Below are 27,260 nucleotides of genomic sequence, written 5' to 3' on the forward strand. Positions count from 1 at the left end.
TGAACACCAAAATTCAATTGAAAAAACCCCTACAATCATGCAAGACTTTAAAAAATTTTGTTCCAGCTATAGCAGAACATTTTTGGCCTCAACCAGATCATTTTGTAAAATTTGACAAAGCCTTACCTATTTCAAATGATATGGATTAAACTCAGTATGCAAGGGAAGCCATAGAAATTAAAAAATATATGTTTGCTAATCTTTCTATAAATAGGGACACAGATAATTTAAATATTGACCCAATTTATGATAACCTTCTAAAGAGTGAATCAATAGTCAATAAGGGAGTTAAGATTTTAAATAATCACCAGGGGACTATTTTACCTGCTAGACCAAAACGATTTGCTTCAGTAATAGCTAAGAAAAGGATTATTTCGCAACAGAATAATTAAAGTAATTTACAGTTTTTTCATTTTTCCTCAGTTACTCGGGTGTCCTCACTGAAGTAACTCTACAATAATAGCATCTTTTCCCTACGTAGATCAGTTTGCACCACTTGTACATTTTTTTTTTGGTGGTGGTTTTATTGGTTTTTAGTTTTATCTTGTTTTTTTTTATCCTGTTCTTCTTGTTGTTTCTTTAAATGCTGAAGACGCCTTGTTTGAATTCAGGCGAAATATCCACGTTGTTTTGCATTTGTCTTTTCTTTTCTCTCCACTGGCCACAGTCTCGTTTGTCTGTTTTTTTTTTAGATTTTTATCTTTGTTGGTTTTTGTCATGGCTGGCCAGTTCGGCTTAAGATCTTTTAATTTCTATCTGGAAATCAACTATGCTAAACAAAATGGCTATCTAAAAATTTTGATTGGATGTGTTTTGGGAAAAAGCGGGCATTAGAGGGGGATTAGTTGCCCTCAAATAATTTTCGACTAGTAAAAAGGGCACTAGACCTTTGAATTTCCAATCAAATGAGCCCTTTTTCAAGTTTCTATTACCTTAATAAATTAATTACCTTAATTCGCACTTTGGAGCAATTAAGGTCCATACAGGATCTGTTGTGCTTAGGGTCAATGTTGCCAAAATTTCATCACTGTGTTAGGGCCCAGTGATACGCCATAAGAGAGGTCTGCAGGAGAGATGCAAATTAAGCCCAAAGCAGGATCAGCCTCCTAGCAAGACACTCATTATGATGAAGTTGGCATCAGTTGGTAGTTGAGTGGGACAGACAGTCCCACTCATATTTCCATGGCTTTTCATTCCAGTCCTTGTCCAGTCTGGACTTGAAGGACACAGCCATGGGTGCAGTTGCCGTTTCAGCTAGATGGCTATTCCAATTGTTGACAACATGCTATGACAAAGATTTCAATAAAAACTTTTATGCCCCCAAGGCATAACTTATAACCCTTGCCCTGCAGACTGTAGGGGGAGTGTCCTGCTCAAAGGTATAATTTCCTGAACTATAAATGTGTGGAACAAAAAGGCTATCTCAAAATTTTGATTGGATGAGTTTGGGGAAATGGTGGATGTGGAAGGGGTGTTAGTTGCCTTCCAATCACTTCCGACTGCTAAAAAGGGCACTAGTCATTTCAATTTCCAATAGAATGAGCCCTTTTTGAAGTTTCTATGACAATGTATTTTATAAAAACCTCATATGCCCCCAGGGCATAAATTACCATCCTTACCTTGAGGACTCTGGGGGGTTGTCATCCTCAAAGACCTAATTTCCAGAACTTTCAACTACATTCAACAAAATGCCTATCTTAGAATTTTGAATGGATGTGTTTAGGGAAAAGGTGGGCATGAGAGGGGGGTTAGTAGCCTTCCAATCACTTTCAACTATTAAAAGGGGAGTAGACCTTTGAATTTCCAATCAAATGAGCCTTTTTTGAAGTTTCTATGACAATACTTTCTGTAAAAACCTTACATGCACCCAAGGCATAACTTACAACCATTGCCCTGAGGGCTGTGGGGGAATGTCCTCATCAAAAACATAATTTCTATCTGGAAATCAACTATGCTGAAGAAAATGGCTATCACAAAATTTTGATTGGATGTGTTTCGGGAAATGGTGGGCGTGGAAGGGGTGTTAGTTGCCTTCAAATGAATTTTGACTATTAAAAAGGGCACACGCCACTCCCATTTCCAATTGAATGAGCCTTTTCAAAGTTACTATGACAACTTCTTCAATAAAGTGCCCTGGTCTAAAGGAAAAAAATAACAAATAATACATTGTGCCAACATTGTTCTTATATACCCCCAGGGCATAACTTAAAACCCTTGCCCTGAGGGTTGTGGGGGAGTGACCTCCTCAAAACATACTTTCTATCTGGAAATCAACTATGCTGAACAAAATGGTTATCTCAAAATTTTTATTGGATGTTTTTTGGGAAATGGTGTGTGTGGAAGGGGTGTTAGTTGCCTTCCAATCACTTTCAACTATTAAAAAGGGCACAAGCCACTCCAATTTCCAATTGAATGATCCCTTTTTGAAGTTTCTACAACAACTTCTTCAATACAAAGTGCCCTGGTCCAAAGGAAAATAATAATAAATAATACATTGTTCTTATATGCCCCCAGGGCATAAGTTAAAACTCTTGCCCTGAGGGTTGTGGGGGAGTGACCTCCCCAACAACATATTTTCTATCTAGAAATCAACTATGCTGAACAAAATGGCTATCTCAAAATTTTGATTGGATGTGTTTGGGGGAATGATGGGCGTGGTTGGGGGCTACTTGCCCTCCAATTGCTTTCAACTATTAAAAAGGGCACTAGCCAGTTCAATTTCTAATTGAATGAGCCCTTTTCAAAGTTTCTATGACAACTCCTTTGATACAAAGTGCCCTGGTCTAAGACCAAGAAAAAAAGTAAAAAATAAATAATACATTGTGCCAACATTGTTCTTTACTTAGGCAGTGCTATTGTGCTGCCTATGATATACAATAGAAATATCAAAACAAAAATATAAGAAATAGGGCACCATCATTCAGCCAAGAGGGGGCTGGCACCACCTCCTGCCCCCCCCCCTTAATGGGCGCCCATGATTGAAAGCTATAGTGATGAGAGTGGTCAAGTAAGGTTCTGAAGCATGGGCACTCCAAAATATGGATGAAAATTTATTTGTTTTTTTTTTCAGAGAAATTGCATATGGATTGTATTAGATACTTATAAATAGAAGTTCAAATAGGCATAAAATTCTTTTAATTGACAGTGATAGATTTCACAAAAATACTAGATATTTTGGTCACATATGTACTACTGATGAGGTCACTACATATGTGACCAATATATCTAGTATTTGTGTGAAATCTGTCACTGTCAATTAAAAGGACTTCATCCCTATTTGAACTTTTATTTATCATCATAGAAAGGAGGTGTGGTCTTTGAAATTATCTATGTCATATTTATGGGGATGGTTTGACCAAAAAAGTTTATAAATATATAAACACAGTTTTATTACTGATGATGGCCATTGCATATATGACTAAAATATCTAGTATTTTTGTGAAATTTATCCCTGTCAATTAATAGGATTTTATCCCTATTTGAACTTTTATTTATAATCATAGAAAGGCAGTGTGTTCTTTGAAATTATCTACATATTGGGTACCCAACAGACTGCTATCTTTCAAACAGTAGGCTGTAAAAAAGTGTTGTGCAAATGCTTTATAGCAGAATGATAGCCTATATTAAAAATTCACCTGCATGACTTTATTTAGGCTGCTCTATAAATGAAATCATATAGGCTTATAAAAAGCCATCAGTATGACTTTTTGTTGTTTTCTCTATGTATTATTGGGGTAATATAATTTCTTATGAATGACATTTTAGTGGATCATATATTAAATGAGAAAACCAAAAATTCTTCTGTATAATTTTATTCATACTTCTCTATAATAATTTGATGTTTAAAGTCATAGACTACAGAAGACTTTATATCATTCTCCATGTTTAAAGGAAACATAATTAGGCTATGTCTTTTGTTTGACTTTATAGTGCTTTCTATATAAGAGTAAATGATAATATTTGTTGCTTAGACAATATTTGTTGCTTAGAGAAACATTTTTTCCTTAGACCAATGACTTTAATAGTCAAATGTTGCTCACCCTTTAGGCCTATGTACCTTTTCTGGTACATTTTTTGTTATTTATATTATTGACTTACAAATAAAGTAAACATACCATCTTTTTTTATACTCTTTCCAAATATAATAATCATTTTTTTTGGAAAATTTTTTTACCCCCCCCCCCCCTCCTATAGTCTATATACCAATTCAAGGTATATATTTGCACATTAGGTGTGGGGGGGGAATTTTGAACTTACTTCTCCTTTAAAACAGAAATAAAATTTACCCTCACCCCCCTAATGAACAAATATATACCTAAATTGGTAAATATAGGGGTGGGGGTAAATTCTTTTCTGACCAAAATTATTATTATATTTGGAAAGAACATAAAAAAAGGCATTGAGTGGTATGTTTACTTTATTTTGTAAGTCAATAATATGAATAACGAAATAGGCCTATTTACCCCTTTTCCATTGGATTTTGCAGTGTTCCTGCAAGCCTTAAAAAAACCTTTACACCAAATAATTCCAAAAATCATCATTCCGCTTTGTTAATAATCATTAGGCAAGAAAAAATATCACTGAAAAGAGCACAGTTACAAATCAGTATGGGTTGAATAATTACCCTACCCAAATTCAAAAAGCAGCATTCCTTATTTTAAGTATCCTGCCAATTCGTGCTTTCGGCGTTCTTAAATTCTTTTAGATCTTATACTGTTTCGAGCTCGAATTTAGTCAAATTATTTTCCATAATAGAATTTAGTCTATTATTTTAGTCAAAATTTAGCGTCAAATAGGTCTCAAAAACGGACCTTTCTTTTAAAAGGAAAGACGGATTTGTTACGGAAACCAACAGAACATTTAAGGATGTTGCAAGGTTCGTCTTTAATTCGATGACACTATCATGCGTAGAACCTTTTATAAACCTTTTTGGAGTGCCCATGCTTTCATGATTTGACCACTCTCATCACTGTAGCTTCCAATATTCTAATTTTGGTTGGCGGACTCGTCTTCCCAGTCGTCCAAACTTTTTCAAATTGTAAAAAACACTCTAATCCTTGGCCGTTCTAGTTTTAATATCTTCACTGCTTCCACCATCTATACTAATAATATTACCAAGGTAAGTGAAGCTGTCCACTTGATAAATTTTTCAGTTACAGGTCACCTTTTCACCTTGACTTATTCCTAGCCTTCGCGACTTAGTCTTCTTAACATTAAGTTTCAAACCTATTGTAGCACCCTAAACTCACAAAAAATTTAAAAGCTGATTCATTTTGCTCACACTTTCATCTAGGATGCTTAAATCATCAGCATAATCTATGTCCTGGAAAAGTTTTTCTTCCCCTTTTGATTCCGTGTTTTCCCATTGCCTTTTTTGTACTGGTTAAGACAAAGTCCATCAAAATGATCCATATAAATAGGAATAGAAAATTACCTTGCTTAACTCCTGATTTTATATGGAACCAGTTGCTAACTTCATTTCCCACCTTAACTATAGCATTGTTACTCTTTTACATAGCACTAATCACTTTTAATGTATATGTCTGGTATACAATCAGTTGTTTCGTTGAGGGGGGCTAGGGAAGTAGTTGGCTCTCTAATAGTTTGAAAAAGCTATAATTTATTAAATAGGTTTTCAAACTGTTGCTCGTTTTAAGTGTTAAATTTGCTTTTTGCTTTGAACAGATATTTTTTTTAAATTAAACCATGTCCGTTTTTAACATTAAGAAAATGAGAAAACTTAAAGGTCCATTATACTTCATAATATGTTCCATATTAATATTTTTTCAAGCATACTGCCCTTGAAATTTAACTTATTAATTAAATGAAAAATGTGAGCCTAGTCAATGGCAAAATTGAAAAATGCTCCTTGCTTCCTGTTTCGTAAGCTCGCGTCAATCTTTTTCCTGATTAATCAAAAACACTTTTTGCACAAAATAAGTTTTTCAAAAAAAAAGTAAAGAACTCCATTAAACCAAAAATGAACAAAATAGAATCAAATAATTTCCGAAGTATACAACTACCGTAAATCAATATTAATAAATAAATGAAACCCAAAAAAAAAACAGAACTTAAAATAAGTCAAACTCAAAACGAGCAGAAATTAATCTGAGTAGGGTTCTAAGCTTTATGCTTTCTTAAAGCCAGAATATAATTTGTACTTAACTGAAAAAGATTCATATGAATTTACTTTGCGGTAGTTGTATGCTTGGTAGATTATTTGATTCTATTTTTATCAAATTTTTGGTTAAATGGAGTTCTTTACTTTTTTTTGAAAAACTTATTTTGTGCAATAAAAGTTTTTTTGATTAATTTCTGTTAGTTTTATATTGAAGACGTCTTTTTCAGGGAGAAAGACTGAGCCTCTTCTGAAGTTAAACAACCATCCCTTCCATAAAAACCTTTAATACCCCCTGGGCATAACTTAAAACCCTTGCCCCTAGTCTCTAGGGTTTGTTTCAACCCCAAAAGCCTTGTTATATGATATTTAGACTATTTTGGATAGAATGACTATCTCAATATTTCTCTTAGACGCATTTCGGGACAATATGACGTGTATGTAGGGGGAGAGGGTCGCTGCCCTCTGATTACTTTGAATCTTAAAAAGAGCACTAGAGCGCCTGATTAACTATCCAGTGATCCCACTTTAAAGTTTATAAGACCACACTTTCTATAAGAAACCCATATGTCCCCAGGACAAAGCTTATAATCCTTGCCCTGAGAGCTGGGAGCATTTTTAGTCCCCAAAGGCATAATTTTCAGATCTTTTTGGTAGGTTGAACAGAATGGCTATATCGAAATTTTGATTGAAAGTGTTTGAGGAAATGATAGGCGTGGAGGGAGATATTTGCCCTGTGATCACTTTCGAAGAATAAAAAATGCACTAGTCCTCTCAGTTTCCAATCAAATGAGCCCTTTTTGAAGCTTTTACGGCAAACATTTCTATAAAACCGTTAAATTTCCCAAAGGCATAACTTATAACCCTTGTCCTGAGGGCTATGGGGGGGAGGGTCGTCATCCTCAAAGACATAACAGACCTTTCAACTGTCTTGAGCAAAATCGCATATCAAAATGTTAATCGGAAATGTTTGGGGAAATGATGGGCGTTTGGGGAAATTTTCCTTTTGATTACTTTCGACTATTAAAAAGGGCAATTTCCCTCTCAATTTTCAATCGAAAGAGCCATTTTTTAAGTTCTTATGACAACACTTTCTATAGGACATTATATGCCCCCCAGGGCATAACTTACCACCTTAGCCCTGATGGCTGTTGGGTGTTGTCATACTCAAAAACATAATTTTCGGACCCTTCAACTACGTTCAACAAAATTGCTATATCAAAATGTTGATCGGAAGTGTTTGGAGAAATGAAGGGTATGGGGGGCATTCGCATTCCGATCGCTTTTGACTATTAAAAGGGCACTAGCCCTCTCAATTTCCAATTTAATGAGACCCTTTTGAAGTGTCTACAAAAATGCTACCTATAAAAACCTTATATGCTCCCAGGGCATAACTTACAACCTTTACCCTGGGGTTCTCGGGGGTTTGTCATCCTCAAATGCACAATTTCCAGAACTTTCAACTACGTTGAACAAAATGGCAATCTCAAAACATTGATTGAATGTGTTTGGGCAAATTGTGGGCGTGAGAGGGGGGTTAGTTGCTCTCCATTCACTTTTGACTATTAAAAAAGGTACTAGCCCCTTTTTGAAAACCTTATATGCCCAGAGGGCATAACTTATAACCCTTGTCCCTGAGGGCTCTGAAGGGGTTGTCATTCTCAAAGACCTAATTTTCAGAACTTTCAACTACGTTGAACAAAATGGCTATCTCAAAATTATGATTGAATATGTCAGGGGAAAAGGTGGATATGAGAGGGGGGTTAGTTGCGTTCCAATCACTTTCTACTATTAAAAAGGGCACTAGCCCTTTGAATTTCCAATAGAATGAGATCTTTTCGAAGTTTCTACGACAACGCTTTCTATAAGAACATTATATACCCCCAGGGCATAACTTACGACCCTAGCTCTGAGGGCTGTCGGGGGTTGTTATACTCAAAAACATAATTTCCAGACCCTTCAGCTACGTTCAACAGAATTACTATATCAAAATGTTGATCGGAAGTGTTTGGATCGGAAATGATGGGTATGGGGGGACATTCGCCTTCTGATCGCTTTTGACTATTAAAAAGGGTACTAGCCCTCCCAATTTCCAATTGAATGAGCCCCTTTTGAACTGTCTACGACAACACTATCTATAAAAAACCTTATATGCCCCCAGGGCATAACTTACAACCTTTGTCCTGGGGGCTTTTGGGGGTTTGTCGTCCTCCAAGACCAAGTTTCCAGAACTTTCAACTACGTTGAACAACATGAATATCTCAAAATTTGATTAGATGTATTTGGGGAAATGGTGGGCGTGAGAGGGGGGCTATTGTTCTTCAATCAGTTTCGACTATAAAATGGGCTCTAGTCCTTTCAATTCTAATCAAAATAGCCCATTTTTAAGTTCCTACGACAAATCCTTCTATAAAAACTACATATGCCCCAGGCCATAACTTAAAACCCTTGTCCTGAGGACTGTGGGAGGCCGTCATCCTCAAAAACCTAATTTCCAGAACTTTCAACTACGTTGAAAAAAATTGCTGTCTCAAAATTTTGATTGTATGTGTTTGGGGAAATGGTAGCCATGATGGGGGTTAGTTGCCCTCCAATTACTTTCGACTATTAAGAAGTGCACTAACCATTTCAATTTCCAATCGAATAAGCCCTTTTTGAAGTTTCTACAAAAACGCTTTCTATATATAAAAAAAAACTTATTTAACTCCAGAGCATAACTTACAACCCTTGCCCTCAGGGCTGTTGGGGGGGGGGGGTTGCCATCCTTAAAGACCTAATTTCCAAAACTTTCAACTACGTTGAAGAAAATGGCTATCTCAAAATTTTAACTGGATGTGTTTGGGGGAAAAGGTGGGCGTGAGACGGGGGTTAGTTGCCCTCCAATCACTTTCGACTGTTAAAAAGAGCACTAGCCCTTTGAATCTGCAATCAAATGAGCCCTTTTTGACGGTTCTACGATCCAGCTTTCAATAAAAACCTTTAGACTGTGGACTGTGGGGGAGTTTCCTGCTCAAAAATATAATTTCCAAAACTTTCAACTACATTGAACAAAATGATTATCTCCAAATTTTGATTCGATGTGTTAGGGGAAATGATGGGCGTGGAAGGGGTATTAGTTGCCTTCCAATCACTTTCGACTATTAAAAAGGGCACCAGCCATTTCAATTTCTAATCGTATGAGCCCATTTTGGAGTTTCTACGACAACATTTTCTATGAAAACCTTATATGCCCCCAAGGTATAACTTATAACCCTTGCCCCTGAGGGCTGTTGGGGGGGGGATTGTCATCCTCACAGACCTAATTTTTAGAACTTTCAACTACGTTGAACGAAATGGCTATCTCAAAATGTTGATAGGATGTGTTTGGGGAAAAGGTGGGCGTGAGAGGGGTATTAGTTGCCCATTTTTGTTCATTTTGTTCAATGTAGTTGAAAGTTTTGGAAATTATATTTTTGAGCAGGAAACTCCCCCACAGTCCACAGTCTAAAGGTTTTTATTGAAAGCTGGATCGTAGAACCGTCAAAAAGGGCTCATTTGATTGCAGATTCAAAGGGCTCTTTTTGAAGTTTCTACAACAACGCTTTCCATAAAAACCTTGTACGCCCACAGACTATAGCTTACAACCCTTTCATTCATGGCAGTGGGGAATTTTTCTGCTCAAAAATATATTTACCATCTGGAAATAAGCTACGCTTAGTAAAATGACTATATCAAAATTTTGATTGGATGTGTTTGGGGGACTGGTGGGCGTGGAACGGGTGTTAGTTGCCTTCCAATCACTTTCGACTATTAAAAAGGGCACTAGCCATTTCAATTTCCAATCGTATGAGCCCATTTTGGAGTTTTTACGACAACATTTTCTATGAAAACCTTATATGCCCCCAAGGTATAACTTATAACCCTTGCCCCTGAGGGCTGTTGGTGGGGGGGATTGTCATCCTCAAAGAGCTAATTTTTAGAAATTTCAACTACGTTGAACAAAATGGCTATCTCAAAATTTTGATAGGATGTGTTTGGGGAAAAGGTGGGCGTGAGATGGGTATTAGTTGCCCTCCAATCACTTTCGACTATTAAAAAGAGCACTAGCCCTTTGAATTTCTAATCGAATGAGCTCTTTTTGAAGTTTCTACGACAACGCTTTCTATAAAAGTCTTATATGCCTTCAGTGCATAACTTAAAACCCTTACCCTGAGGGTTGTGGGAGATTTTCCTCCTCAAAAACATATTTTCTATCTGGAAATCAACTACGCTGAACAAAATGGCTATCTCAAAAATTTAGATTGGATGTATTTGGGGGAATGCTGGGCGTGTAACGGGTGTTGTTGCCTTCCAATCACTTTCGACTATTAAAAAGGGCACTAGCCGCTCCTATTTCCAATCGAATTACTTTTCCAAGTTTCTATGACAACTCCTTCGATACAAAGTGCCCTGGTATGGGGAAAAAATAAATAATACATTGTGTTAACATCGTTCTTTACTTAGGCAGCACGATTGCGCTACCTATGATATTTAAGCTGCTTCTACTTCCTAAAATCTATCAGTTCAAGATTAGATTCTCTTGTTTTAAAACTTTCAAAAGCGAAAATGAATCCACATTTTACATCTGCAAAGAGGACAGAAATGAAATCATTAAAGAATTAGAAGGTAGATATACAGTGAATATAATTTTCTGAATGAAAATTAAAACATGGAAAAAGAAATCAAGACTCATTGTTTTCCACAATGATATTCGTACAATAGTTCGATAGGTGAAATTGGTAATAGTTTAGTCAAATCGGTCATATTTAGCTCCAAATCCTCTTTTTTGTAATTTAAATGCCGAATAAGCGCTGCTAACGTTCCATACGTTCTGATTCCATACGTTCCTGATTCACATAGTAACCCATAAATGTAGAACTGCCTCTATTATAATACCATACTGACTTCTTGCTATTTTCGCTTTTCAAAGTATTTTCTTTTAACTAGCTTTAAAAAAAACAATTGATATAAATGGGCTAAGAATCATGATTGAAATTAGTTGTAGTTCACACAACGCCAGCGCTCCTTGTGGGACATCTATCTCTGCATCAGCATGCTGTACGAAATGTCTGCTGAGAATAGAATAAAGCAAATTTAAACAAAATCTGTACATTTTTCAGCCAATTTAGAAATTTCCAGCACGTATCAGTGGTCCTAATCCGTTCTCTTTTACTATAGCTATCAGTTTTATGATGCAACACTAGGAGACTGAGCTTTACCTGTAAAGGCAATTATAGACATAAGAACGATATTTAGTAAAATCCCGGTCCGGAAATTTATACCCCCAATTCACTGATTTACACGAGAAAAACTCCTGTGTAGCTTATATAGAATTTGTTTCTTTAAACAGTGATACAAAGTGGAAGGTAATTTTCAAAACTTAGGAGTAAATTTTCCCTTCCAATTGGTGTACCTGGTAATTTTTATTTAATCTCAGGTTTCTGCTGCAGTTAGGCCAAGAATTGTTCAGTTTTCTGGGTATTCTTTGTCAAATAATGCTGAATGAATAGGTTAATAATTATAACTTTGTCTTCCGAATACTTTTAAATTGGAAACACGGTCGCTATTTAAATGTGAGAAATATGTCACAATATAATGCTACACAATCTGTGGTAATATTTTGACTAATTCTGTATCTTTACTTACACAGCGCTATGGCACTGCCTGTTAATGCTGTTTATTGATATAAATGGGTGAACCCACAAACAAATAAATTTAATAATAAATAGTATTTCAATAAATCACACATATTAAAAGTTTAGTATAACAAATTGAATCTCACAGAGTCATAATCCATTCAAAATTACGAAAAGCTGAATAGCGTGATACCCGGGGCTATTAGAATTGAGCTTGATTCCATTATGAGATTGGACACCTCTCGGCGCTCGGCGTGGGGGTTGGGGAAAATGGAGGCTGAATATATACTGCAGTATTAGTGGGGAATCAGGCTGAAAAAAGTCGAGTGTATACGTCATTTATCTTCGCCAACCCAAACGCTTGTTTACGCTATGCTACTATCATCTAATATCTACTATCTACTATCTACTATCATCATCCTAAGTAGAGAACGATGTTGGCATAATGTATTATTTATTTTTTTTTGTTTGTTTGTTTCTTTCCTTCTTTCTTTCTTTTTTTTTACCAGGGTACTTTGTATCGAAGGAGTTGTCGTAGAAACTTCGAAAAGGGCCCATTCGATAAAAAATTGGAAGAGCTCATGGCCTTTTTAATAGCCGAAAGTGATGGCCTTCCACAACCACCATTTCCACAAACACATCCAATCAAAATTTTGAGAAAGTCATTTTGTTCAACGTAGTTGAAAGATCTGAAAATTATGTCTTTGAGGAGGTCACTCCCCCCCTGTCCTCAGGGCAATGATTGTAAGTTATGCCCTGGGGGCATAGATAGATAGATAGATATTTATTGCAAAACAAAAGCCTCTTTGGGCCATGGCAAAAACAAACACAGTTGCATATATAGTCAAAACACATGATAATAACATTTATAACAATAACTAAACATAGCCCATAGCAAATAAAAATAAAATAACATAACAATTGCAGCACAAAAGCACACATAATACTATAAAACTAACTCACATAATTACACACAATGTCACACACATAATAATAATAATAATAATAATAACAATAATCGTGTATTCAAAAGCCTTTATACAAGGCCATATACACTATACATCAAATATAACAGGAAAACAAAAGTAAAACTCCCTTCAGCCTTCTTTTTCCAAACCATAACAAATCTTCTTCACAATAGTTCCTTTCGTATCTTTAGTGCCTGATCAACAAATCTATATAATCTACACATGAGGCTAGGTACCGTCTGAGACAACACGCCCCCATGTGAAAAATTACTTTTCCCCAAAATACCCTCCCTCAAATCAGTAAGCCCCTCGCACCGGCACAGAAAATGGTCCAGATTTTCCTCTTCAATATTACAAATGGGACACGTGTACCTAGACGCCGGGAACCCCTTACCTCTCTCAAATACTTTACTCCTCCATCTTAAAGGCAAACAGTTGGCCCGCAGCTTCAACCAATATGACAAATACTTACTTGGCAAATTAAATTTAAAGTAAGTCTCCGGGCCAAACACCTTTTTCACTTCCTTATAAACACTTAATGTCTCGGATATCTCAATTTCATTCCCCCATGTCTGTATCTCCTGATCTTCTAATCTTAGTTTAACTATTCCTATTATATCAATCTGACTATTAGCGGGGCCTCTACCATCATTCCATATATATGACAATCCTAATCTATCTAATAAGGATTTAACCCTAAATGGTCACGACCTCTTACGCCCTGAAAGCAAGAAGCTCTTCATAGGCCTCTCTAATAAGTTTACCTCGTGGTACCTGCACTATCTTCATCCAAAATCTAACTACCTGAACTAGCCTATGTTTACGGAGTGAAAAAAGCCCTAGCTCCCCTTTCAAAAACTGGGTATGTGTAGTTCTATGGAGGCCGAAAAGCCTTTTGTAATAACTTATCTGAAGGGTCTCCAGCTGTTCTGCCGCTTCCATCCCCCATAATTCCCCACCATAATGAATAACTGGCATAATCTTCGTTAAAAATATTCTCTTATGCATTGCTAGACTTTTAATACCCATAACTGTACCATTCCTAAAAACCGTCTATATAGCCGCTTTCCCCCTTTTTACTGACTCTTTAATGTGGGCACACCAACTACCATTATTTTGAAATACAAAACCTAAATATTTTGAATTTTCAACTATCTTTATTTCATCTCCCTTAAACATAAACTTACCATTACTTTCTTTATCATTTCTTTTACCAAAAATAACTATTTCTGTCTTCTTAACATTAAGTTGGAGCTTCTTCAGATCTAAGTAATCTGCAACAAGATCTAACAAAATCTGAAATTCCTGGGCAGACATAGCTACAAGTACGCTATCATCAGCAAAAAGCAAAACTGAAAATAATTTTGCCAAGACCCACTGTCGGAGCCCACCTTCTTTCCAAAAACTCAACTAAATCATATATAAATATAGAAAACAAACGGGGAGAAAGAGCACTACCTTGCTTTACCCCTTTACGGTTTCTATATACTCTGGAAAAAACCTGATCTATTACCTTTACTACCGCCTTAGTTCCGCAATACATGCTAGTAACTAACCTCCCAAAAATACTAGGTAATCCTATACTTCTAAGAATATCTACCAAAAGCACTCTCTCAACATTATCAAAAGCTTTTCTTAGGTCTAAAAAAGCTGCATATAGACGGCTATTCCCTGTTCCATACTTATCAACTAAAGCTCTAAGCACTAGTGCCCTATCTGCTGTACTATAACCTTTCCTAAATCCTCCTTGCTCTTCATTTATAATCTTATTTTTATCTAACCACCTATCTAGCCTCCTATCTAAAATTTTCTCTAACACTTTACTAAAAACTGGTGCTAGAGCTATGGGCCTATATTTATCATTCGAGCTAGGGTCCCCCTTCTTAAAAAGCGGTATAACAACTGAAGTCTTCCATAATTCTGGCCACTTACCTGTAGATACAATACTATTAAATGCTATAACTAATATCGGCAAAAACATCGACAAAAAATTCTTAACCACCCACGCTGGTATCTCATCCAAACCTGGTGCTGAACCTCCTTTCATCTTACTAACTACTTCTCTAACCTCCTCTCTTGTTACTTCCCCTACTAATTCATAATCATTCTCCTGCAGTGGGAAAATACTTTCACCTGAACATGACGACTGACTATCCTCTTCTAGCCCTTCACAATCTCCTTCTAAATTCTCAAAATAACCAGGCCAAGACTCCGGTGAAGAAGTTCGACCTGAAATATTAGCGGTTTCCTTTCTCAATCTACTCCAAAATTCTTTAACATTCCCTAGTGTAAAATCCTCCATCATGTTTTTCCTTTCTAAACTATCTCATTCCCGACTTTTCCTCTTCAGCAATTTCTCATATTCCCTATTCTTAACTCTATAACAATTCAACGCTTCTAACCGCAATTCTTCATCCTGGCACTGCCTAACAATTTCTAATTTTGTTTCTACCTCCTGCTTTAACCTTCTACATTCCTCATCATAATATCCTTTATCTCCTGATGTAACTTTCCTTTCTACCGCTTTACTAGACCCCTGGTGCAATAACTCACATAACTCGGCAAGGACTTCCTTAGCACCGCAATCTAGATTTCCAATCTCCTCTAATCTATCCATTACTTCCGGTCTTGCTATTACCACATTCATGTTATCAATTTCTTTATTATTCCAATCTCTTTTTAACTGTTTCCGAACTCTAAACTTCTCTTGATCGACTGTCTCATACCTCTTTACAATACCGCTCCTCTCACCTTCAACCTCTATACCCAACTCTAACTTAACTGGCCAGTGATCTGAACCAACTGACTGAAGTACCTCAACGTCAACTGATTGAGCTGGAAGCCCACTGTCAACCAACACATAATCTATCAGACTCAGGCGAGCTCCCGACATACAGGTAAACTCCCCTACTCCCCCATCAGTTCCAAATCTCCCATTCCCAATTATTAGACCATTCTCCGAGCAGAGCTCCAAGAGCCTTCTCCCCCAACAATTCACTCTCCTATCCATATCTCTGCTACTTATAGGCATTCCATACTCAGATGGAACCAAGTTGGGCACTTCTCGAAACGAGACACTCTCCATTTCGAGAAGTGCCAGACTTGGAGCTCGTGGCCTTTTTAATAGCCGAACGTGATGGCCTTCCACAACCACCATTCCCACAAACACATCCAATCAAAATTTTGAGAAAGCCATTTTGCTCAACGTAGTTGAAAGATCTGAAAATTATGTCTTTGAGGAGGTCACTCCCACTGTCCTCAGGGCAAGGGTTGTAACTTATGCCCTGGGGGCATATAAGGTTTTTACAGAAGGCATTGTGGTAAAAACTTCAAAAAGGGCTCATTCGATTGGAAATTCTTATGACTAGCGCCCTTTTGAATGGTCGAAAGTGATTGGAGGGCAACTAAGCCCCCTCTCACGCGCACCATTTCTCCAAACACATCCAATAAATATTTAGAGGTAGCCATTTTTTTCTACGGAGTTGAAAGTTCTGGAAATTTGTGTTTGAGGATGACAACCCTCTCGTTTGGGGAGATTCTCCTTTCGAGCACTTTCAACTATTAAAAAGAGCAATAGCCCTCTCAATTTCCAATCGAAAGAGCCCTTTTTTAAGTTCTTATGACGGAAATGTATACCCCCAATTCACTGATTTACACGAGAAAAACTCTTGTGTAGCTTATATAGAATTTGTTTCTTTAAACAATGATACAAAGTGGGAGGTAATTTTCAAACTTTAAGAGTAAATTTTCCCTTCCAATTGGTGTTCCTGGTAATTTTTATTTAATCTAAGGTTTCTGCTGCAGTTAGGCCAAGAATTGTTCAGTTTTCTGGATATTCTTTGTCAAATAATGCTGAATGAATAGGTTAATAATTCTAACTTTGTCTTCCGAATACTTTTAAATTGGAAATGCGGCCGTTATTTAAATGTGAGAAATATGTCACAATATAACGTTACACAATCTGTGGTAATACTTTGACCTATTCTGTATCTTTACTTGCACAGCGCTATGGCACTGCCTATGGTTTTTGTTTCGGCTTTATGTGGCCCGCTGATATCAATGCTATTTATTAACATAAATGGGTGAACCCACAAACAAATAAATTTAATAAATAATCATAAATACTATTTCAATAAACCATGCATATTAAGAGTTTAGTACAACAAATTAAATCTCACAGAGTCATAATCCATTCAAAATTACGAGCAAATGAATAGCGTGATACCCGGGGCTATTAGAATTAAGCTTGATTCCATTATGAGCTTGGACACCTCTCGGCGCTCGGCGTGGGGGTTGGAAAAAATGGAGGCTGAATATATACTGCAGTATTAGTGGGGAATCAGGCTGAACAAAGTCGAGTGTATACGTCATTTATCTTCGCCAACCCGAACGCTTGTTTACACTATACTAGTATCATCTATTATCTACTATCTACTATCATCATCCTAAGTAGAGATCGATGTTGGCACAATGTATTATTTATTTTTTGTTTGTTTGTTTCTTTCCTTCTTTCTTTCTTTTTTTTACCAGGGTACTTTGTATCGAAGGAGTTGTCGTAGAAACTTCGAAAAGGGATCATTCGATTGAAAATTGGAAGAGCTATTGGCCTTTTTAATAGTCAAACGTGATGGCCTTCCACAACCACCATTTGCACAAACACATCCAATCAAAATTTTGAGAAAGCCATTTTGTTCAACGTAGTTGAAAGATCTGAAAATTATGTCTTTGAGGAGGTCACTCCCCCACTGTCCTCAGGGCAAGGGTTGTAAGTTATGTCCTGGGGGCATATAAGGTTTTTACAGAAGGCATTGTCGTAAAAACTTCAAAAAGGGCTCATTCGATCGGAAATTCTTATGACTAGTGCCCTTTTGAATAGTCGGAAGTGATTGGAGGGCAACTAAGCCCCCTCTCACACGCACCATTTTCTCAAACACATCCAATAAATATTTTGAGGTAGTCATTTTTTTCTACGGAGTTGAAAGTTCTGGAAATTAGTCTTTGAGGATGACCACCCTCTCAAAACCCTCGGGGCAAGGGTTGTAACTTATGCACTTGGGGTATATAAGGTCTTATAGAAAGGGTTGTCGTAGAAACATCAAAAAGGGCTCATGCGATTGGAAAATGAAAGTGCTACTGCCCTTACGATAAATAAAAGTTCAAATAGGGATAAAATCCTTTTAATAGACAGTGATGATGATAACAGTGATAGAAATTCACAAGAATACCAGATATTTAGACTAATAACCAACAGGATTTTCTTCTACGATGTAAGAAGATGAGAATTGTGCCACCATCACTAAAATTCAATTTACATTTGGGCACTTTCAAGGAAGAAAAGTTTGAACAAAGCTTACATTTCAAGACTTTAAATCACATTATTAAGGATAAAAGTCGAAAAAGACCTTTAATAGTGAGAGATAAATTTTCCCTGGAAAATCTTATATAAAAAAAGGTTAATGTAAGTTACTTTTGTTTTATTCAACAAACAGGAAAAAATCACTTCAATCATGACTTTCGCCTTTCCAGAGAAAGATTGCTAAAAAAGTTTTCGAAATTATCAACAAATAATGCGGTAATACCTTCGTCAATTCTTGGACCAGGTGTGGTTAATTTTTCATCAAGAACTTTAACGATACAAGAGCAATCAGTGCTTGAAAAGGGTCCGAAATTTTGTTTTAAACCGGATAAAGCCCCCGTGGAAGACTTCATCCCTTCAATAGAAACATCTTTGCATAAAAACACAAATCTAATAAAAGATGTTAGCTTAGTAGGAGCTTCTACCGTAAAAAACCTGTCTAATGTTGTATTGAAACCGGAATTTCCTAGTACGACCATCAAAGACATAAGAATTCTTAAAAACTTGACAAAGGATGGTTCAATTACCATTACAAAAGCAGATAACAGTAACACTTTAGTTGTGATGAATACTGAGGACTACGAATCAAAATTAAGAAGTTTACTAAATGATGAAGAAACATACAAGAAGCTATCGTATAATCCTACAGACTCTTTTACAAATAAGTTTAAGAACGAATTGAAGTGCTTAAAGGATGAAGGAAAAATTAAACCTCAACTCTATTACAAGTGCCTGCCACGCAGTTCCTTGTGCCCTAAATTATATGGACTTCCCAAAATTAATAAGCCTAACTTACCATTACGACCAATTGTGTCAAGTACAAGGTCACCAACAAGTGTATTGAGTAAATGGTTGGTGTCAATCTGTAAACAAATTTTGTCTACACAAATTTCGTATATTAAGAATTCTTCAATTTGGTTGAAAAACTGAAAAAAGTAGAAATTTCTTCGAATTCTTTGCTTTCAAGCTTCGACATTGTATCAATGTACACAAATATTGACGTAGAAGCAGCTGAAACTCTTCTAGAAAGAAAGCTGTTAAGAAATTTGGATTTGATTAGTGGCAAAACAGATTTGGAAGTTTCTGTAATTATGTATTTAGTAAGGTTGTGCAATAAGTTCTCTTATTTTTTTTCAATTTAGAGGGGAGTATTTCGAACAAATAAATGGTTTACCTATGGGGGCCACTTTATCCCCTTTATTAGCTAATATTTTTGCGGAGAATATTGAAACAATTGCGTTAGATTCATATTTTTTAAGATATGTTTTCTGGGGCCGGTATATGTTTGATATTATTTCAGTATGGGATTATGGGGAGGAGGAATTAAAAGGATTTTTGGAACATATTAATTGATTGGAGGGGGGTTTAAAGTTTACTGTTGAATTGGAAGAGAATGGGAAACTTCCTCTACTTGATGATCTTCTTTTGAAAAATCAAAATAGTCTGGATTTTAAAATTTACAAAAAACAAACAAATAACATTAGATTTTTGTCTTATAGTTCCGGTCACGCTCGCCAAGTAAAAATTGGTTTGATCATTTCTTTAACTGATCGGATCTTTAGTATTTGCTCTCCAAAATTTGTCGAGGAGGAGTTGTCTTTTCTAAGGCAAATACTAATAAGCAACCTGTATCCAGAATGATTAATTAACCAGACTTTTTAAAAAAGAAGAAAAAAGGTTTCTAGAGATTTCTAAGGAAGTTGTCTTGGAGACAACTCGGGAGAAGGATGTTTTTTGTTCCTTACCATATGTACCCGGGCTAAGTGAAAAACTTAAAAGAATTTTACAAAGCAATGGTCTAAGGGTAGCTTTAAAGAGTAATAATACTTTGGGTAGTTTTCTAAATTCTGGGAAGGATCTAACTTCATTGGGGCAACAAAGTGGGGTTTATCAGATCCCATGTACATGCGGAAGCTCATATGTGGGACGTACTAACTAGAGTTTGGAAATGAGATTATTACAACACAAAGATTCTATTTCTTCGGCTTTAAAGCAATATTCTAAGTCTGAAGATTTTACTTCAGCCCTTTCAGAACAATTTTTAATTTTCCAGACCATTTATTTTGTTCGAGAATGTCTCTTTGATTTCTTGGGATCGGGGTTTAGAGCAAAATTTTCGTGAAACTCTTGAAATAAAGCAAATCTTATTCAAGAATATTGCTTTGAATCGGGATACAGGTGAATATGGGCTGAACTCTATCTATGATAATTTATTAAAATCTGACAGAGTAAAGTTCAATTCCCCCAATATAGTTGACCTTTGTCCAAATGATATATCATTGAACGCTAATGAACCGAATCCAAGAATGTCAAAGAGAATAGCTTCCACCTTTGCTTTGAAAAGAATTAGAGATTTAAACAATATGTAGTGTTATTTGATTTAGTATATAAACTTTTATTTTATTTTTTTTTTATTTTAGTTTTACTACTGATGACGGTCACTGTATATGTGACCGAAATATCTGGTATTCTTGTGAATTTCTATCACTGTTATCATCATCACTGTCTATTAAAACGATTTTATCCTTATTTGAACTTTTGTTTATCGTCATGGAAAAGCAGTGTGGTCTCCAAAATTATCTACTGCCCTTCTCCATACTGGCTGTGGGGGGGGGGGGAGGGGTTGTCATCCTTAAAGACCTAATTTCCAAAACTTTCAACTACGTTGAATAAAATGGTTATGTAAAAATGTGTTTGGGCAAAAGGTGGGCGTCAGAGAGGGGGGATAGTTGCCCTCAAATTATTTTCGACTATTAAAAAAGGTACTAGCCCTTTGAATATCAAATCGAATGAGCCCTTTTTCAAGTTTCTACGACAAAGATTTCAATAAAACATTATATGCCCCCAGGGCATAATTATAATCCTTGCACTGAGGGTTTTGGGGGAGTGTCTGGGGAAAAGGTGGGCGTGAGAGGGGGGTTAGGTGCCCTCAAATCACTTTCAACTATTAAAAAGGGTACTAGCCCTTTGAATTTCAAATCGAATTAGCCCTTTTTCAAGTTTTTACGATAAAAATTTCAGTAAAACCTTATCTTTATGTATCAATGTGTATCGTTTCTATGTGGGTGTCATCTCTATGTGTGTGTCGTCTCTGTATGTGTGTCTTCTCTGTGTGTTTGCCATCTCTGTGTGTGTCGTCTGTGTGTGTGTGTCGTCTTTGTGTGGTTGTCGTATCTGTGTGTGTGTGTCGTCTGTGTGGGTGTGACGTCTATGTGTGTGTCTCGTCTCTGTATTTGTGTCGTCTCTGTGGGTGTGTCGTTTCTATGTGGGTGTCTTGTCAGTTTGTCTTTCGTCACTGTGTGTTAGTCGCCTCTGTGTTTGTTTCGTTTCTGTGTGTTTGTCTCTGTGTTTGTCGTCTCTATGTGTGTGTCATCTCTGTGTTTGTCTCGTCTCTGGTTTATGTTAGGTTAGGTTAGGGGGTTTAGTTGTCCTCAAATCACTTTCGACTATTAAAAAGTGTACTAGCCCTTTGAATTTCAAATCTAATGAGCCCTTTTTCAAGTTTCTACGACAAAAGTTTCAATAAAAACCTTATATGCCCCCAGGGCATAACTTATAATCCTTGCCCGGAGGGTAGTGGGGGAGTGTCCTCCTCAAAAATATGTTTTCTATCTGGAAATCAACTACGCTGAACAAAATAGCTATCTCAAAATTTTTATCGGATGTTTTTGGGGGAAGGATTGGTGTGGGGGGGCTAGTTGCCTTCCAATTACTTTCGACTATTAAAAAGGGCACTAGCCACTCCAATTTCCAATCGAATGAGCTCTTTTCGAAGTTTCTACGACAACTCCTTCGAACCGAAGTGCCCGGGTATGGAGAAAAAAATAACACATTGTGCCCACATCGTTCTTTACTTAGGCAGTGCTAGCGCGCTGCCTATGATATAAACATAAGAGCTTGTTTTTTTTTAAACAAATAATTTGAGCTCTAATAAAAGAGTTATTCCTAGTTTCCGAGAAATCAACTTGAAGCAAAAAAGTTTAGTTACCTTGGTATCCAAGTCTTGTCTAATTATTCAAGAGTAACACTTAGAAGTATTGATAGCCTAATAACTAAATTAATCCTTTAATCGGCAAACATTCTTGGATTGAACAACAGGCCCACACAATATTAAACGACAGCCGACCTAGAAGAGGTATTGGATGAATTCAGAATAATTAGAAATAGAACATTTTTCCTATTATTCTATTTTATAATAAATATCAATTGTCACTGGATTCTGAGTACCGATCTTACCAACGCCTCAGTTATAACACGCTAATAAATTTTAGCCCTGATAAGTAGGGGCAATTTTACAGGTAGAAGACCACTGGCGGTCACTGATTAAAAAAAGTGTCAGATTCAATATCTTTACAAACATTGAGTAGGTTACAATTAAAGTCCCCAAGAACTGTTGCCTTTTTATGGGGTAGATTCATAAAATTAGAGAAATCATCAAACAAATTACAAAAACATGAAGTCGGAAATGGAGGAGGTTTATAAAACGAGGAGAGTATACAGGAATTTTGGCCAATAACTATGTTAACAATTATTGAATAAATACATCTGAGATTTATTTGTGTAGAGAAAATAGATTCACGCTCTGATAGCCTGGTAAAACTTATATTCGAACGGATGTAAAGTGAGATACCCCCAGAACACTTAGTCAATCTCCTGGGCATATGGTTTATTTAGTAATCAGGGAGTAAAGAATTACTAGCGTCATCATTATCGGAAGGTCATGTCTCTGTTAATCCTATTACGTCAAAGGGCAAATATCATTAAGTAAAATTAAATCTTTAAATTTGAGCAACTTCTCCCGGATGCTTCTGATGTTGAAACAAAGAACATTTAGGGAATTATTATTGACTAGTTTTGGCTAAACTTTGGTAGCAAAATCGAGAATATCAAGGTAATTACAACTAGCATGAGTTAAGGTACCATCAGGGCTGCTTATTGGTTTGGCGTGCTAGTTACTTTCTATATCGGAATAATTAAAAGCAATGTTACTAGAAAGGGATAAATTAGTTTAAAAAAAGTCACAGATTAATTAGTCGTCAGGCATTCTTGTTGGGTATATTCTCGCTTGGGTTTTGCTTTGAACATCATCCTCGCCCGAAGAGACTTCGTGCGGGGTCGTCAATTTCGGTGTTACTGTGTTGGTCGGCATTTTCTCACTTATTTTTTATTTTGCTATGGCCTGTTGTCTCTACCATCGTTTCAGGTGCTGGTGATTCTTTCAAATTTCTGGGGGACTTGGTAACACTTGGGATTGTAGGGAATGTTGAGTAAGAATGGCATATCATGCCTTCTTTGAAGGATAAAAGTTAGACCGTAGCTTTTTCCCAGTTTCCTCTCCTAGGAGCGTAGTAATAGTCTTTTTTAAGGATGTTTTTCAATTCAACTGGCTCACTGCCAGTCTCTATAAGATGGAAAACTGCAAGGTATTTGGCTAACCTTTGTCATTCTTGATTATAATGATGAATAACTTGTGGATGCGATAAAAATGGAAGTTCGGAAGAGGAAGGCTGTGATTTGGCGTTAAGTAGAGAAATTTGAGTGGAGCATTGGGTAAATGAGCAACCTTTATCTATTGGGGTTGGGACCTATTTCCTCTCGTCCTTTGAAACTTTAGTTTGGCTATTTAAGGCTTGACTTGGAGTTAGTTGTCTACGGATTGTAGCAGCTATGACGAAATAGGGCAAGTTCAATCCCACAGAAGTTCGGAGGATCTCGGCTCTCTTGTGATAGGTCGGACGAAGTTGCTTTTCAAGTGCCGTGTGCCCCTTATTATTACAATTTTTACAGTAGGTGTCTTTCTCAGTTCAATTTTCTGTGACGTGGCTAGGTTTACCCCATTTTTGACATGATTGGATTAACTGTTTACAAACTCGTTTTTGCATACAATGAGCACTGAGAGACTGGGTATAAGATTACCATCATTTTTCAAGCTGAGTCTTGTGGCTGTTGTTGATTGGACGGGATGACCCGAAGAATCAATTAATTCAGCTGTAAATTCCTCTATTAGTATACCGGTGTCAACACCATAAACCACGTATTTATACGACTTTTCTACTGCTTTTGAAGTGGCAAAGATTTTGGAAACCTGAACGATTAGTTTCTTGGACCTTGAAAGGACTGAATCCGCGGCCTTGTGAGAGGTAAAATAAAGATCGATCAGAACGTCTTTCAGGAAGACTACTTCAAAAGTTGAGTTAGCTAGTAGAAATATAGGCTTTCTAATGTCCATCAGCCGATCTCTATTAAAGGGTTGACCATTGGTTTTCTTGATGGTCACAATGTAATAGTATGGTTGATCTAAGGAGCTAGGTAGTGATTCAATTGGTCGGGAATCATCAGGGAGTGATCTAAATCTCTGGTTGGGTCTCTTCAGGGAGTGATCTAATTGCATCATTTTTTCTTTTTTTGCCAGGGGTTTTACCAGTACTTGTAGGGTTCTAGTTAAGTTTCTTTTTGAGGTCAGGAAAGGTGAAACATCTATGTCTTTTTCAGGAGGTTTCTTTGTGTTAGAAATGAGTTATTTGGAACTAAAAATCTCACCTCTGATATCTTTCACTGTTCAGGACTATAATACAAATCCTATAATCCAATTAACTTGAACCAAGGTCACTAATATCACTTAGGAATGTCCAGGGACATGCACGGTCTGCCAATGCTCAAGTTACACATGGGGAACTTCGACTGGCTAATACCAAGAGTGAAGACACCAATTAGATGTTAACGCAGCGGAAGCGAGTTCAAAACAATTGATCAATACTTGATCACGCTATGAATTTGTTATGGCAACATTGTGTCTCAGTTCAAACTTAAAATAATTTTGTTCCAAATTTGACCAGCCAAAAGTATTTATTTCCTTTTCAACTTGTCAGCATCGTATCTGCTTCTAAATCTTTCTAAAAAATTGAATAGCTTACAAAACTGAAAATATTTCAATCTTGTTTCCGTGTCTTTTGGGGCTGTGTCATATGTATTTATCAAACAAGTTTTTAGTTGAGCTTGGAACTCACTCAGTTTAAAAGTTACAAGGGCCTCGTCAATTTCATAGCTGATGAGTCTACTAATTGTAAGCTTTTTTAAATTCCAAGGGTAATTTGTCAAAATACTTTGCCAAATTATTCAGGATATTTGTGTCAGGATAATTTGTCAAAACACTGCTCCAATACTTGATCAAAACCTTTATACTCTACCTCTTGAATTAAGTACAAATCCTTAAAACCTTGCATAAGTTTTGTTGATTGAGGCCAGGATTTATTCTTTAAATTGGCATTAATGTGTTTTTCAGCTTCATTCTCAAAAGCTTTAAAAGTGTGTCTTGAAAAACAGGTTAAGAAATATTGATTCCACCAAAAAGGCTTCTGATTCATCCATTTGCGCCAAAACAGGGTTTCTTCGATGTCTTCAGTGCTCGAGTTTTTGTCAGGTAGCTTAAAGATAACAAGACATAAATGATATTGTTAGCAAGAATGAAAATACGACGCTTTTTAATAAATCAAAAAACTTTCAAAGACTAAATTCATGTAATTCTTTAATTGTAAGAACCGGGAATAATAAGAACGATTCACATTTAAAGCTTATCCCAAATCTATAAAATTATTTCAGCTCAAATTCAAAAACAGTTTGTTTTAAGATGAGAAAACTTGAATAGCCTTAAAAAAAAAATCCCTTTTGATGACACATCAAATTGAAGTAAACCAGCAAATTTAAAACTTTCAAAAACTTGAACCTATTCCTTGTAAGAGGCGGAATACCAGCCTCTCCATGTCACAATCTTAACGCTAAAGTCTTATGCTGCATCTGCTGAAGCATTTATGAGGATACTTCTGGTGCAACAGGGGCTCCCAAGGCGTTGGAGACAAAAGTATAACCTTAGTGTAAAGAAAAGAGATTTTCAAAAAGTAAATACAGTAAATGCGTCCTTTTCTTAAGAAATGGGATTATCGTCCCAGTCATTTACAAGAACTTTTAAAGTACTATAAAACGTTAGCCCAAATTCTGGGGGAGGGGGCAAACAGGGTGTATCCATTCTCGTATAAGGGAAATCTTCTGTCTGTTCTTATTTTTAATTTCACTCTTTACTTTTATTTGAAAAAATAAGCATAGCTAATTTGTATTTAGAGACCAAAAGTATAAGGTCTATTTACAGTGATATTTTGTCCAGAACTTATTCTTTTGCTCACTTGTATCCATATGGTGTCTTTTTAATTATATATATATATATATATATTATATATATATATATATATATATATATATATATATATATATATATATATATATATATATATATATATATATATATATATATATATATATATATATATATATATATATATATATATATATATATATATATATATATATATATATATATAAATATATATATATATATATATATATATATATATATATATATATATATATATATATATATATATATATATATATATATATATATATATATATATATATATATATATATATATATATATATATATATATATATATATATATATATATATATATATATATATATATATATATATATATATATATATATATATATAAATTTTTGGGAGATGGCTAATATATAGTATATAAATATATATATATATATATATATATATATATATATATATATATATATATATTATATATATATATATATATATATATATATATATATAGTATATAAATATATATATATATATATATATATATATATATATATATATATATATATATATATATATATATATATATATATATATATATATATATATATATATATATATATATATATATATATATATATATATATATATATATATATATATATATATATATATATATATATATATATATATATATATATATATATATATATATATATATATATATATATATATATATATATATATATATATATATATATATATATATATATATATATATATATATATATATATATATATATATATATATATATATATATATATATATATATATATATATATATATATATATATATATATATATATATATATATATATATATATATATATATATATATATATATATATATATATATATATATATATATATATATATATATATATATATATATATATATATATATATATATATATATATATATATATATATAT

General features: G+C 35.1%; 1 protein-coding gene across 4 annotated transcripts in view; it reads right to left on the bottom strand.

Annotated features, from left to right (window-relative positions):
• LOC148941667 (protein misato homolog 1-like) overlaps window positions 1-27,260 on the bottom strand; it is a 179,924-nt gene that overhangs the window by 115,656 nt on the left and 37,008 nt on the right. The window contains exon 2 of one of the 4 annotated variants that reach the window (XM_089104395.1): window positions 25,284-25,520. The exons of 1 other annotated variant lie outside the window; for it this stretch is intronic. The gene's annotated coding sequence lies outside the window, so the exon portion shown is untranslated. Of the gene's footprint in view, window positions 1-4,463; window positions 4,494-4,629; window positions 4,698-25,283; window positions 25,521-27,260 lie in introns of those variants that run through there. 2 more of the 4 variants (XM_089104396.1, XM_089104398.1) reach the window with 2 other exon arrangements.

This window comes from Artemia sp. Qi Xiang Cuo, chromosome 18, assembly GCF_049724085.1.
Source record: "Artemia sp. Qi Xiang Cuo chromosome 18, ASM4972408v1, whole genome shotgun sequence".
NCBI classification, from domain to species: domain Eukaryota; kingdom Metazoa; phylum Arthropoda; class Branchiopoda; order Anostraca; family Artemiidae; genus Artemia; species Artemia sp. Qi Xiang Cuo.